Source organism: Podarcis cretensis (assembly GCF_951804945.1).
Source record: "Podarcis cretensis genome assembly, chromosome: 1".
NCBI classification, from domain to species: Eukaryota; Metazoa; Chordata; class Lepidosauria; order Squamata; family Lacertidae; genus Podarcis; species Podarcis cretensis.
Window position 1 is genome coordinate 31,417,452 of NC_137170.1, and position 15,318 is coordinate 31,432,769.

Sequence of the window (15,318 nt, forward strand, 5' to 3'; positions counted from 1 at the left end):
CTTCTCCCCCACCCAGTTGATGAAAAAAGGGACAAAAACAAACAATGCACTTTTAAACATCAGAGCTTCGTACCTTTTCACCCTCCTATTAGCATCTCAACCCAGTGAGGTAGAAATGTTTCTATAGTGTTTGTGAAATAATATCCAAGCAAATAGAATGACAGGCAAGACCCAGTTCCCAGGAAACCAACCTGACTAGCATTGACTAACCCAACACTATACAGGCAGCCTGTCATCATCAGTACCTTTGAAATAACTGCACTCTCCAAGAATACTCTCCCAAATCATGCACTTAAGATCTTGGCCATGAGCAAATGGCCAAAGTGTTACACCAAAGTGTTGCTGTTTTTGTTATGCATATGAACACCACTTGTCTGCAACTTTACCAGCACAATGAATTGGATGCTCATTTGCACACTCTAAACTGTTTTGAGGTGCGTGTGTGTGTGTTTGTGTTTACACTCTAGTGGTATATAGAATTTGGGAAATAAATGAATAAATTCATTATAAAAACCCGTAGGGCTCTCACACCCTGGTCAGGGTCAAAGAAGTGTGCAGACATTCACTTTCCCTTTGTACCCACTGAATCTATGTTATTTATTCCCTAACATTTATATACTATTTGATTATAAAAGAAAACAACCTCACAGTGGTTTACAAATATGTGGGAAGGGGTTAAAGTGGGACTGTATCTGGTGGCCATGCCCACCACTGTCACGTGTTTGGCATTGGTGTGAAGTGGGCCTTATTCACTTTGCACCCTTTTGCACTAATATTGAGCCTTCAGTGCTAGGGGCATGGCCAGCTGATGCTCTGGCATTGGGGGGCATGGCCTGTATGCGTGGCCCTGCTTCTCCCCATATCTTCATTGGATGAGTGAGGTGTGAATGCCTGTAGGGCAAGATGTACACTGGCGTACACTGGAACACCAGTGAAACTAATTTCCACTGCAAGTCCCAAGTGTGTAGTAACAGGGCATTTAGATATAGCAAAAGGGGAAAGGTGAGGAACCAGTGGAGGGAGTTATGCTATTTTTACCAAGCAGAATCATGCACATATAAGCGTGTTGTCCTCGGTGCTTGGCTAGGAAGGTGGCTGCACAGGTTGCAAAGGTATTAGGCACCCTCAATCAGATTAGAGAAACACAAAAGGACTTAAGTGCATTAAAAGAGATAAGCAAGAGAGAGGGAGAGAGGGAGATGCAAGGAGATTTACCCTCCATCCCTCTTTTCCTTGCTGAGTAGATATGTCTATTCATCCAAGGACATTAGCTCGTTAATTTCAAAGGAGAGACTCTGTTCTCCTCCTGTCCCTCCATCCTGTTTGACACTCCTTCAGGCAAGCACTTTAAATAAGGTCACAGTTGTTGTTTCATCCAAACAGTCATCATCATGGCCAGCGTTAAAGAGACAGTGTGTGCAGACTAAACTCTCCCGCTCAGCTGTTGCTGTTGCTATGCAGAAGAATTACTATGTGCTCTAGCAGCAAACCTCACCATTTTTATTGTTGTTGTTGTTGTTGTTGTTGTTGTTGTTGAATTAAAACCCCACTCATCTGGCTGGGTTTCCCCAGCCACTCTGGGTAGCTTATGGCATATAAAACTGTAAAACATTTATATACTGAACCTACAGTGTAAAAGACACTGACGTGAGATCCCTACTCCAAAGAGCTTACAATCTCTGCAGAAACGAAAGGCACTGCAATCCAGCAGCTAGGAGGTAATGTTTGGCAGGGCCCTGAGCTGTTTCATAAGTTGCTCTCAGAATAGTGAAAAGAAGAAACTTCTTTTGCTAATGCATCTGAGAAAGGAACTGAGAAAGAAACATGGGCCGTGCTAATTTTCTAGAAATGATGCAACCACATTGATTTGGGGATGAATGAGGTGCTGCTTGGTGGCCTGGGGAGGTGGAATAAGCTTCGCTGGCTGGCGACTGGGGGCAAAGCTCTGTGGCCTGCCCTCGCCACTCAATGCAGGGCAGCTGCTCCTCTCCCCCCCCCCCCCCGCTGTGTCCAGTGTGGCAACTTCTGAGGAGAAATGCCCCCCTGAAAGGCAGGGAAAGGGTCAGCCAAGGCCATAAGCCTCCAAAGGTGGTGTGAAGCAGCTTGTTTTCCTTCGCTACCGGCCATTGGAGTGGTGCCACTGAACTCCTCTATCTAGGCTCCTCTGCCCTAGGCTTTTTGGCGGGAACCAGGCTGCGGTGTCATCCTCACCCCCAGCTAAAGGAACCCAAAAGAAGAAGAGGAGGAGGAGGAGGAGGGGGAGTTTGGATTTGATATCCCACTTAATCACTACCCGAAGGAGTCTCAAAGCAGCTAACAATCTCCTTTCCCTTCCTACCCCACAACAAATACTATGTGAGGTGAGTGGGGCTGAGAGACTTCAGAGAAGTGTGACTAGCCCAAGGTCACCCAGCAGCTGCATGTGGAGGAGCGGGGAAGCGAACCCGGTTCACCAGATTACGAGTCCACCGCTCTTAACCACTACACCACACTGGTTTCCCCACACACAATTTTTAAAAATAAATAAATGTGGTGATTATGGAGGAGAGGAGAAAGGAACTGAAAGTGGGGGGAGCTAAAGGTGAAAAAATATGTTTTAAAAAGTTCTAACTTGGTCAGACTGCAGGAGCCTGGCCTATCGACTCACAAGCAGAGCAATGCTTTGCCTGTTTAGTCCTGTAGGAGGCGCCATTCCAATGGGGGGCAATACCACCTAACTTCATGTAAACAGGATGATCAATAGGATGCACCATGCTATCCTGTATAGCTTGGGGGACTGGGAAACACTGCATGAGGACACCTGCAACCTGCAAAAATGAGTGGGTGCAAATGGCTTAATTTTTCCAAGCCTCAGAGCCCTATCTGCCCTTCAGAACCCCTTTGCCCCAGGAAAAATGCATTCAATGCATTTGCAAGAAAAAATGCATTTGCAAGAAAAATTCATTCAATGCTTCTATGAAAATGCAGGAGAGGGTGCATTCACAAGGCAGATGAAGAAAGCCCAGTTGGTGGGATGGTAGAGGAAATGGTAGGGATGGGGGTGACGAAAACAAAACAAAACAAAACAAAATCAGTTCTGAGGCTTGAACAGAAATGGAAGTAGGATGGATATGCTGAGATTTGCAAGATCCATGAGGATATCAATCACAAATTAAGTTACAGTAATTATTCTGCATTTCACGCCGGCTACTTGAGTCTGAGGTTTGACAGCAGTGCAGTGACAGCACTAAATGAAAGTGCCCTATAGAAGGCAGACAAAGACGACGAGGGAAAACACAGCACATGTGAGTCATACCGTCCAAATCACTCTAGTTAAAGTTCCTGCAGCTGCAGAAGGTTCGCTGCTGTCTGAGATGGGAAGTTGTGAGTAGAAGTTAAAAGGTCTGTAGTGCGGCTTGGTTGCTTCACTAGACTGAGAAGCAATCCCCTCATTGCACCATGAAGCAGCTCCAGTTTTGGTCTAGGACTGCTTATTTGGGGGAGTGGAGTTACCTAACATACCAAGTTGTTGTACCCTCTTCCAATTCGCTTACTTGCCGATTTAAAACAAAACAAAAACCCAACTACTCAATGGTTGTTTCTCACTACGTGGGCATGCATTAAAAAGAATACAGGCAGAGAATGAAATACTAACTTTCCTCTGGGAAAGGTGACAACAGTGTGTGCAACTCTGTGTCTGTGTTGTGTGAAGCAATAGCGAGTATAGAGCTGAGGCAAAATTTCTCATATGAGTTTTTTCAGAAAAAAAAAATTCTCAACATTTTCTCTTCTGGGCTCTTTCCCAAAGAGGGCCATATTGCTGAATATTCTCCACTATTTATGCCGTTTATCTTCCCGCTGGAGCGGTACCTATTTATCTACTTGCACTTTGACGTGCTTTCGAACTGCTAGGTTTGCAGGAGCAGGGACCGAGCAACGGGAGCTCACCCCATCGCGGGAATTCGAACTGCCGACCTTCTGATTGGTGAGTCCTAGGCTCTATGGTTTAACCCACAGTGCCACCTGCATCCTTCCTCCCCCCAATGTATCGTTACCCAAAGAATGGCTTTTGAAGGCAGGTGAACGTAATGTAATGCAGCTTCCCTCTCCCTGTAGTGTCTTCACTTTTTGCTTTCTTCCTATTAATTCTCTTTTCTGTGAAAAAAAAAAACTTTTGATGCACTTCACCGGTGTGGGGGGAGAGTCACGGTGGCTTCAGATTCAGCCTTACCTCCTGCCTTGACTAAAGCTGTCAGTTTTCTAATCATCCTGTTGGTGCCACTCATGTTCCAGAAGTCCTTCAAACAGAGCTGTGCCAGTACCAGCCCTCTGCAGTATGAGAGCCATTCTACTGATCTGTTTGCTCTCTCTGCCTTTCTCCAGCGCAACCCTGCCAAGAGACATCTGTCCAACAAGTTTGAGATCAGATGTCCCCTCACTGACTTGATAACATCAGGCTTGGGAGGTTTTTTTCTTAATGGAAGGCAAATAATTCCAGCTTCGGAGCCCCCCTCCCCCCCCCTCTACATGCTGGATGTAGGCCCAGTCTGTCGGAAGTAAAAATAGCCGAGTGTGCAGAGGAGGTAGCACAAGCAATCAAGTTTAGTTTCTTTTTTCTTACCCGGAGACTAAAAATACCTCTAAAAGCTCCATGAAGCAAAGCCCTAGACAGTGGGAAATGCAGCCCATTTGCTGTCATATTGAATTTGCAGGCTGTGCATCCTTTTCCGTTGAGTCCCTATGGCAGGGTAGGTCTCCTGACTTTCCATTCTGTATTTGATCCTTGGGGTACCACATACCCATACGTCTGTCTGCATTTCTGCTTGTGTGTATATGTGTGTGTCCGTATTTAAGAGTTTTTCTGCATGGCCAGTTTAAGGAGTCCCCATCACCTCAACTGTTCGCAACTTATTGCATCTTACTGCATTACTCATCCCTGCGCTTTTTATGACAAGGGTGTGTCTGGCTGCTTTGAAGATATGAAGCTGAGTTCTGTTACATAGCAATGTTTGTTACTATAATACACCCTGCTCTTTTTTTAATGTCTTGGTGCACATGTGGGGATGGGGGTATGTGTGCATGCCCACAGACATATACGCCCCCCCCATAGACATGAAAGTTTGCTGCTCACAATCTGCTACCTTACTCTTTCACTCGGTATGGCCAACCCTGCTACATCCCCATTGCCAGGCTATTTCCTACCATTAAAATCCACACTGCTATACAGAACACCATAAAAGCATTCACCAGAAGCAGCATTTTATTATCATAATAGCCAAAAGAGAGAATGCACATATGGGATATCAATTAAGTCCGAAGAATCATATCATTTCCAGGGTGCAAGACCACCTATCGTCTGGAAATGGCCAAACACAGGGACTGGGAGCCTCCAGGCCTTCGTATTTGGCCCTACAAGGCTGTTTTTCAAAAACCATGCCCATTTGCCCCACACCTGATATCTCAGAAAGCAGGATTGAACTCCCCATGCATCAGCTGATGAGTGAAGAGTTCAATCCTGCTTGGTCATTATCTCCCTCTACCATCATGGGCCAACTTTGACAGCTGGGTGGGACCACCCACATGCCAATCATTTGACATCATTGTGACACCAGCTGATTGACAGGTGAGTGGTCTGCCAGGGAAAAAATATTCCCCATCCCTGCCCTAAAAAACCCAGATTGCTATAAGAGAGAGGATGCAGTGGAACAAATCCTACATCAAGCATCTGGGACATTGGAAATGGTTTAATAGTAATCAAATTTGTTCTTAAAACTAGCGCTGAATACAACATTTCCAGCTCAGTTTTGCATGTTCATTCATAAATCCAATTAATCTGCAAATGTTTTGTTAATCCACAAAATATGTTTCTGTGTATACATTTCATCCCAAAATATGCAATTTAAATTTATATTGATACATTATTTTTAGTCAATGGGTATATAGCAAAATTAGGAGACGTGCAACCTTCTAATGATAATTAGATAACTGTGACCAACACTTCACTCTGGGAGGTGATGAGGCCAGTTTGCATCAGAATTCACAGAAACTTAATTCCTCAAGCATCTCTCCTGAAAACATATCAGCATTGTTACAAACACAAAAAAACACAAATTGTTTTTCAAAGCACAATTGTCCTTCAGTGGGAGAACTTTCCTCCATGTGCTTTGTTCACCTGAAGTATGCAGAAAAGTGGTATTTCTGGCACGGGTAGAAGCAGAATACTCTATAAATACAAAGCCATTAAACCCCATGCAGCCGCAACCTGATCAGGGCCGCCTTTTAATTTCCTGACATGAGCTGGCCACTAACCCAATTACCCAGAATCCCCGGAGGAGTCCTCAGCCTTCCCAGGAAGCACAAAGAGAAAGTGCAAGCATATTGCATGGATGTCAGCAGAGCTTTCACTGAAATCAAATATCTTTCAGAAAATGCACAGAATGGAAGGGGGGTTGGGGGAGGGGGGATCCCAGGGAACACTTGAGAAGCAGGGGGCACTTCTTGAACGGTTGTGCTCCACCGAAAGATACTTAAAGAGAAAGCAAGAGAAATAACCCGTTCAAATTAAGTCTTTATTTTAGCTAGCTGCTTGCATTACAGCAGTCAGTATAACAGAAGTGGATATAGAGTACTAGAGTGTGCTGTTTTCTGTTTAGTCGCAGTGTAAGAGAAAGGAATTACACATTTTTCCCCTGACACTGGTCCTCTCTGCTTCTAAGAATGATGTCAATCAACATTTGATGATCTCCTTCTACGGGTCCACAATAGAAAGTGCGTCACGGTGTGGTACGCTGGTTTGACATCAACTGATAGGAAGTGCCTACAGAGGGTGGTGAATACAGCATGAGATATTATGGGCTGTCCCATGAATCCGCTGGATGAAATAGCAGAAGAACGTTGCCTCAGGAGAGTGAGGAAAATTCTCAAGGATGATTCACACCCTGGCTGGCACTTTCTTGAACTCCTGCCCTCAGGCAAAAGATACAGAAGCATGATTAGTCGCACCAACAGGGTAAAGAACAGCTTCTATCCATGGGCTGTTAGGCTGCTGAATGAAAAGATAACAACAGGGCAACTGACTTTCGGGTTTGGTGTGTGTGTGTCAGTAAACGAGGGGAATTAAGACAAAGAGAGCTGAGTGGGGGGTGCTGGTGTAATCTTACTGTATACAAGTTTTGTACAAGTGACAATAAAGTATTTCAATTTCAATTCAAGAACTATATGGCATGCAGACGTTGAGCAGCTGAAACAGATCCTAGCAGGGAGGTGTGGTCAATGGGGAAGCATCCCCAATGAAATTAAGCCTTTTGATGCAGGTGTTAAATCAGAGGGGTCCTGCAAGAGAATGTGTTACAGTGAGTGACCCTATTTTCCAGGGATAGTACCAGATTTACAGAAGCCGTCCCGGTTTCTGATTTGATCCTGGAATGTCCTGCTTTTCCTTAGGTCGAAAAATACGTCTGTATTTTCACTGGAGAAATGTCGGAGGGTATGCAGTGAGCTGTGCTCACAATCTGCTGGATGGAAGGAGGAAATTTCTTAGAGGCTGGAATGAATGACCTCCTTTGCTGGAGGTATTTTAGCAGAGATGGAACAGCCATCTATGAGGGATGCTGTGATTGCACCCTGCACAGTGCAGTGTTGGAACAGATAGCCGCTGAAGTCCCTTAAAACTCTAAAATTATATTGTTAAGCTACGCCAAGTAGGAGTGGAAGTCTATTGGAGGGTGGAATTCTGGGAAGGAGCAGCTGGGATTTGCTAGTTAAAGCAGTTAGCAGGTTTGGGATTAGAGTAGCAGGAAAATGGGGTTCTTAGTGTCATGGATGTTAGAGAAAAGTGGATTAGCTGTGATCACGGAAGTGGTTAATACATTATTTCTCTTAGTTTTGAATTATTTTTGTAAATTCTTGTTGCCTAAGCAGCTTGCCTTGTAATCTCGGGTTCATGATTGGATTGTTGTTGAGTTTTATCTTGTAGAAATATCAAGAGAGAGAAAGGAAATATATTCACTCTCAAATTAAGCTTAATACAGCTAACCTCTTCTCTTAGCCTTTTTAACCCTGTCCTCTTCTGCTAGCTTTTCCTCTTAGTTCGGTGTTTTCTAATCGGTTTCTGCTCACATGCTTAGATTTTTGTTCCTCTCCATTTCCTATGCTTTATTCCTATCTCTGGGAGAGTAAAAAAGATTTTGAAAGGTGAAGAACCTGGTAACTTGTATTGTTAACACTGCTTGCTAACACAATGAGATAAACGTCATGGAAATATTATTTGACTTTCTATGCAATTCAGGGTGGGGAGCAGGTTCACAGGAAAGGAAGTCAAACATGACCTCAAGTCAAGTGTTTTGATGTGAAACGTAGCAGAAATATTGTTTAGGAAATTCTGAAATACAAATGAATCGGACTTCAGACAGGTCATTATTTAAGAGTAATGATCCAAGACGTTGTTTAAAATTAGAGATTATTGCTCATGATGAGTTTAAGGCGTACAGATATTAAAGCCAGTTCAAGGAAAATTTAAGGACACCTTAACCCCTTGCATCATCCTGACTTTCTCTCTTCTGTTTTGATACAAGTTCAGAGAGATGATTTGGATAAGACTTTTTAAAGAAAGGCTATACTGTACTCTTGAGAGTCTTTATAAAACTTTTGCTTATTACCACTATGTCACTACTGTTGTTTTGTACATTTAATAATTTATAGTTATCTATTACAATTATTTATAGCCTGCCTTTCAGGATTTAAGTCATTATTTAAGCCATTTATAGACAGCTTTCTATCAACAGCTCTTGAAGCAGTATCCAAGTACATAAGTATACAATAAGCACAATCTCTACTACAATTAAAGAAAAAAAGAAAACCAAAGCACACAGATATTGAGACTTTTAACAATAATTGTATTGTCAATATCAAGACTTTTAACAATAATTGCATCAATATAAAATTATTAAATGTTTATGCATATATGTGTCCACCTAAACAGGAAAGTAGTCAGGTTTTTAAAAAGCCCTGGATCTACTTTCTCACACGGCTATCAGCAACCTTAGCCTGAAAAAAAAAGGGGAAATTCCTTGAGAATTATTTTATTTTATTTTTTGCCATGCATTTCTGTCACAGTGATTCCGCCTTTGCTGCCTCTGTTTCTTGTTTCTCAGAGGTCTTTGCATGCCTGCTCCCCTCCAGCCCTTCCCAAAGAAAGGCTTTTCCCTGGAGGGAAAATGACAACAGGATTCATTCTACTGATCGCACAGGCTAAACATAACCCGCCAGTGTTTAGCTGTGTGTGTGCTAAGCTCTGCCCATGCCTGCTAACCCAAACCACCCGAGCTGCCTAATGCAGAGTAAATGGACAAAACAGCATTTTTCTGCACCAACGCTTTGTAAGGTCACAATCGCAAGAGAATGACCTCAGTGCATGATCAGAAACATGGAATTTGATCTAAGAAAGCCTCGTTCAAAGAATTCACATTTGAAATGCGACCTCGCTTACTGTCATTTTCAGTCTCTCGTCTCCCTGCCTGCCCACCAAATAGATAAAATACTAGTCGAGTTTGAAGAGCCAAACAACTCTATTGTGTTCCAACATGCAAGATTCCAACTTTCAGCACTCTTTGAAATATTTCCTAAAGGGTGAGTTTCATATTTTAGAATTCTAAGAATATTATTATTATTATTATTATTATTATTATTATTATTATTATTATTCTGCCCATCAAAATATCTCAGGGCAGTTTGCAAGAAAAAAAGAGAGCTATGTATTTTTTAAAATAGCATTACAAAGTCTTCCCTTGACTTTACCAGTTCAGACTGTAGGAGGAGTTACCTCTCTAGTTATACCTATGCAGCACATCAAAGAGAAAGGTACTCGGCTATGCCTGTTCCTGATGTACTGGTTTTTTCCATATTCAAGGAGGGCACTGTTGCTGCTTTTAACATGGGGGGACACTCAAAAATATCAACCTCCACTTGGCAGTCTGAAATGCTGTCTACCAAATGATTTTACTGGATGTGTAGCTCAGTTTTAAGGTTTTCCGTTCCTAGTCTAGATTAATACTATCATCATGTATCAGATATATATGTATATAAAAAGGTAAAGGTACCCCTGACCATTAGGTCCAGTCGCGGACAACTCTAGGGTTTCACGCTCATCTCACTCTATAGGCCGAGGGAGCCGGCGTTTGTCCGCAGACAGCTTCCAGGTCATGTGGCCAGCATGACTAAGCCGCTTCTGGAGAACCAGAGCAGCGCACGGAAACACCGTTTACCTTCCTGCCAGAGCAGTACCTATTTATCTACTTGCACTTTGATGTGCTTTTGAACTGCTAGGTTGGCAGGAGCAGGGACCGAGAAATGGGAGCTCACCCCGTCGCGGGGATTTGAACCACCGACCTTCTGTTCGGCAAGCCCTAGGCTCTGTGGTTTAGACCACAGCGCCACTCGCGTCCCTATATATGTATATATACGGTACCAATTAATTTCTAGGCAATGGTATCATTAAGACATAAAGACTAGCAAGGATGCCATTTATCTGGCCCTTGGAGCCATCACTACATGCAATATTGGATGCTAGGGTGGGGCTATCTGACCTGGCAGATGTGTTACTGATGCTTTCTGGGAGGGAAAGGGCAGGGGCAAGGCAGTGGGGAGGTCAGTACCATATGAATGTTCCAGCGGAGCCAATAGAGTGTTCCTGCTCACAGTCTCTTTGCCTTTCCCCTCTCCCTCCCAATAAGCAGCAGCAACTCCACCACCAGGCGGTCAGGTAAGTCCCGCCCCACAACTAGTTGACTATTTGTCAACCAATGCAGAACTAGAATTGTACAACTTAAGATGCCAATGGCAAATGGAAGCAGCAGCTCCATAGTTGCATGTTGAGCTACAGATCCCAACCTTTGACACCAAATGGATGCAACAGTGGCAAATCCTTGTAGGAATAAAGATGGTTAACTACAGGTAAGAAAGCTGGCATGTTAAACACATGTGCGCTGGGCTTATATATCAGGTTTGACATAGACAGTTTCCCACACTGTGTTTTATCCACATGCTATAGTGAGTTTCCACTCTGCAGCGTCATGAGGGAAGAAACTGAGATGGCCCGGCGCACATGCATTCCCTGAGTTGCACTGCATTGATTAGGGCTCTCTTAAGCAAAGTGGCCAGGATATCTGAGAAACCTATTGATTGCTCACTCTGCTCCCTTCCTGCCTCTGTTTCTCAATCGCTTTCTGCATTGCCATAACAAACCCCCAGTGCTGGGTACATCACAAGGATAGTCTTTCACAGTCTTTAAGGATTCATTTGGAGCCTTCCTCTCCACCTCCCCCTGGCCCCTGTCACCATAACCTGACAAAGACAGTCTCTATTTCTGGCAAATCTTGCCTTTTGGGTTTGTGCCTAAAAGGTCTTCTTAGGCTGCAGTCTGATCCCTGCTTACTGGGTTGTAAGGCCCACTGAATTCAATAGGACTTAGTTCTGAGCAGACATGGTTAGGATTGCACCACTAGTGTGTGAGCTCTATCACACAGCTCCTAACCAAAGTCCTACCTAAAGAGGATGAAGAAGGAAGCTTCTTCATCCTTCATGGACTAGACTGCTGCTCACTTCTTCTTCCTTCCCCAAAGCCCTTGCAACTCATCTGAGGCTCAGGAGAGCATACAGCCATTGTCAGATGGGCTTCAGACAGACAGCAAGGGTCTTTCAGCTTGTAACCAGCAACACTCAACAAACTCTGCCAGTAAGTTTGAGGGAGAAGTAGATGTTTGCTGATGCCAAACAGAAGAGAAGCTAGAGGCAGATGCCTGGAAATATCCAACAAACTTGTTTAGAGACTTTCTGGAGTAATGTTGAGTCATGATTTCAGTAACTACTGGATTCGTTAGACACGCGAGCTCCAAATAAATCTAACTGCGCTATGATGGCAAAAATGACCTTACAGTAACTTCAAAAAAAGACAACTCCCAATTATATTATTTAGCTCTGGGCACTTTGGAGATGACATTGTGCTCAGCTGGACTCTATTTTTAGTCTGTGTGAAAATGCCCCAAAGAACAAAACACCAAACGGGGAATCTCGTTATCCCTTTGTTAAGAAGATCTGTGTTTTCACTGGGATTTTCACCAGAACTTTATAGTAAGTGACTGGTAATGGGTCACAAGAGAAAATCAAGATTTTAAAAACTAGAAATTAAGAAGAGAGCTATCTTCTATAACTGCCAGAACTGTTGTGATCCTGACGTCTCTGGAGATGGCAAAAGCACATTGTATCTCTTTCAAAACGGCAAGCAGCGGAGAATTATTTAATGTGGCATTTGGAAGTGTTGGTGATAGGGGACAATATGACGAATGGGATCCCGGAAGGAGAAACATATTACTTTGAATATCAAGGCTCTCTTCTGATCAGTATGAGGTGCTTCTCGTGGGAAGCACTTGGAACTTGTAAGGTTGACCTGGATATAATACTAGAAAAATGTGCACTTGGGAACAACCCTGCCTTGACTGGGAGATTGAATGGATGATCTAAGAGAGCCAGAGGTAGGAAGAGCCAATGAACCCTTCATAAACTCAAATCCCCAGCCAATTCTGCATCTCTCTGCTGAAAGTCAAACAATTTTGGATTTGTTCTTCCTAGAAAATTGCTGACTCCTTGGAGACTAAATACCACAAAACTATTTTTTCTTGCCTTTCTTGGGTTTTTTAAAGCCATTGTATTGACTGAATTCCTTTTATTCTGCAAATAATATTACTGCAGATAATAATAGTAATAACAATGCTACAATGATTGTTGCTAGTAGTTGCAGACTTTATAGCAGTAACAATAGCTCATGGCTACCTGCATACATATGTATATTATCATAGGATGGAAGTATAAATGATCATGACAAACAGCAGCAATCTGAGGCCTGGCAACAGGCATGTCCTGAATTACTACTATTAATGGTTGCACATATAATATGATTACATGTTCAATTAAAGCAGTGTGCCTTTGAAGCAGTGTAATCTAAACTTCAGTGCTGCAAAGCCCATATGAGATAAAGAACTGGACCCTAAGTGGATGCTGGAATGAATGTGGTTTGAAGCTGTAAAGGAAAAGAGCAAATCAGAGTAAGTAAAATGGAAGAATCCAAGGGAGAGTTCATCTTTCCCGGCTTCCGAGGGACAACACATCGCTAGGTCACTCCACCACCTTCAAAGCAGGCTAATTTCTCTCTCTGAATCCATCACCATCCTAATCTAAAAGCAAGGTCACGAAGGGTCACAGGCCTGAGCTCACCAATGTCAGGAGAGCTCCAGTCGAGAGAGTGAGCGAGAGGCAGAAATTTAACCTCAGATAAGATCTGTCAATCAAAGGGCAAAACAGGGTTTAAATCTACATTACTAGCAGCACTAGCTTTTTATCACTCTTGCAACACCTCAGAGGAAAGCACTATGGCTTCCAATTCATCTCTGGCTTCCACAGATGGCAGCCTGCCTGCTTTGGCTGAAATGCTGGGCTGGAGCACTCTCCAGTGCTGATATCCTTTCTGTGTGGGTTAGGCTGTGAGGCAGCTGTGCTTTTCCAAGTACATCGATGCAGAGAGTTACAAGTGCTACATTTCCTCCCTGCCCCCCCCCCAATCCTTCCATTCTGGAGGGAGCCCAGGGAAATGAAGCTTTGAAGCCAATCCATAAGAATGTGTTTAATTGCCATTGAATTCCCAGTGGCGCACCTTGAATGGATGGATGGAGGGGGGGGGAGGAGAGGAGCACAAGGGGATGAGCCAAGCACTGTTCAGACAACACTGAGCAGATCAATAGGTGGGGTGAGATGGTGGGCTGAGCACTGCAGGGCAAAGGAGACCACCTGCACAGGGACAAAGGCCTCTCTCCAGCCAGGAATGTTTATCTCCTCTCAGAACAAATGGACTATGATCAAACTTCCTTCCCAGTCGTGCCTAGGGATGGGGTGTATGTGTGTGAATTTGATTCAGTTTGCATCAGAAGGCCAGCTAGCATAACACACACTTTCTGAAACAATAGAAGAACCGAAACACAACCACCTTTCAAAATTCACACTTCACCAGGTTTTGTAACGCAGTTCTCCAGTCAAGTAATGTGTACAAAAGGCATGTAAAGGAGTTTGTGTGTGTATAAAAATGCATGTCTTGGAGCGGGTGGAGACATACAAAATGCATTCTATGAGGGGGAAATGCTTTGCGAAAAAGTTTATAGTAGGTGAGATTTGCATTACAAGGCAAATACGTTTTCACAAGGACTAAAAAAAAATAAATCCCACCAACTGATATGGGACTGAAATGGACAGGTTTACTCAACCCTTCTCATTCTAACCACGCATTCTTCTGCAAACACCCTAATGTTCAGTGCACAGTTCTGTTTTTAGATGTATGGAATCTTATAGCTTGTAGCATGCCACTTCTGTACAGTGGCGTAGCGTGGGTTGTCAGCACCCGGGGCAAGGCAAGTAATTTGCGCCCCCTAACCCGTGGATTTGCGCCCCGTAACCCTACCCCCCAGATGTTGTGCCCGGTGCGGCTGGGCCCCCCCCCCCTGCACCCCCCATGCTACGCCACTGCTTCTGTAAATGTTTCTTATAAAATAAATGTGTACAAATAAATGGGGAATGAAAGGAATGATTCTCCAGCCATTTTTAAGTGCCTATAATGAAAGAGAAAGGGAATGCCACTGCTCAGATGACTCCCCCCCCCTTTTTTTTTTAAAGGAAAAGGCATTTTTCATGTGTGGAAAATAAGCCAAGTGCAACCCCTCTGAGGAGGGTTTCCAATGGAACAAAATATCAATGCAAACAGCACAATAGACTAAAAAAGACAGCAGCATATTGCGTTGGGAGCCATGGCACCATCTGCACATATCCATCAGTGTTGGAGTCCTACATTCTCGCCCAAATGTCATCTTCTAAGTCCTTTCTCTGGGTACCTCCACATTCTGAGATTAGGCAGGCCACAGAGAAATATTGTATTTTTTTCAGGTGTAGTACCCAAACTGTGGAATGTGCTCCTCAGATTGGACTGGGGAATCTTAAGTTTTTCCAGTGCTGGGCAAATACCCTTTTATTTGCCAAAGCACCTCAAAACACATTTCCATTTTTTGTGGAAGCTGACCTAGGAGATCTGAAATTGAAGGTTGGGAGAACAACTCTTTGAAACAAACGAGCGAAACATGCATAACTGCAGTTAAGCACATATGCATTCTGACTGTGGTGTGTTAGGTTTCGATTTGCCTGCTTTTAACATTTTCAGTCAGGTCAGGAACAGAATTTCACTTTAACACAACCGGCATGTCATTGTGTTCTTCCCCTTGGTCACTCAGAATTCGAACCAACTCTAGC

The 15,318-nt window shown here is 43.6% G+C and overlaps 1 protein-coding gene across 4 annotated transcripts in view; it reads right to left on the reverse strand.

Annotated features, from left to right (window-relative positions):
• The window catches only part of ESRRB (estrogen related receptor beta), a 151,716-nt gene that overhangs the window by 18,642 nt on the left and 117,756 nt on the right, over window positions 1-15,318 (reverse strand). The gene's annotated exons all lie outside the window — the stretch shown is intronic.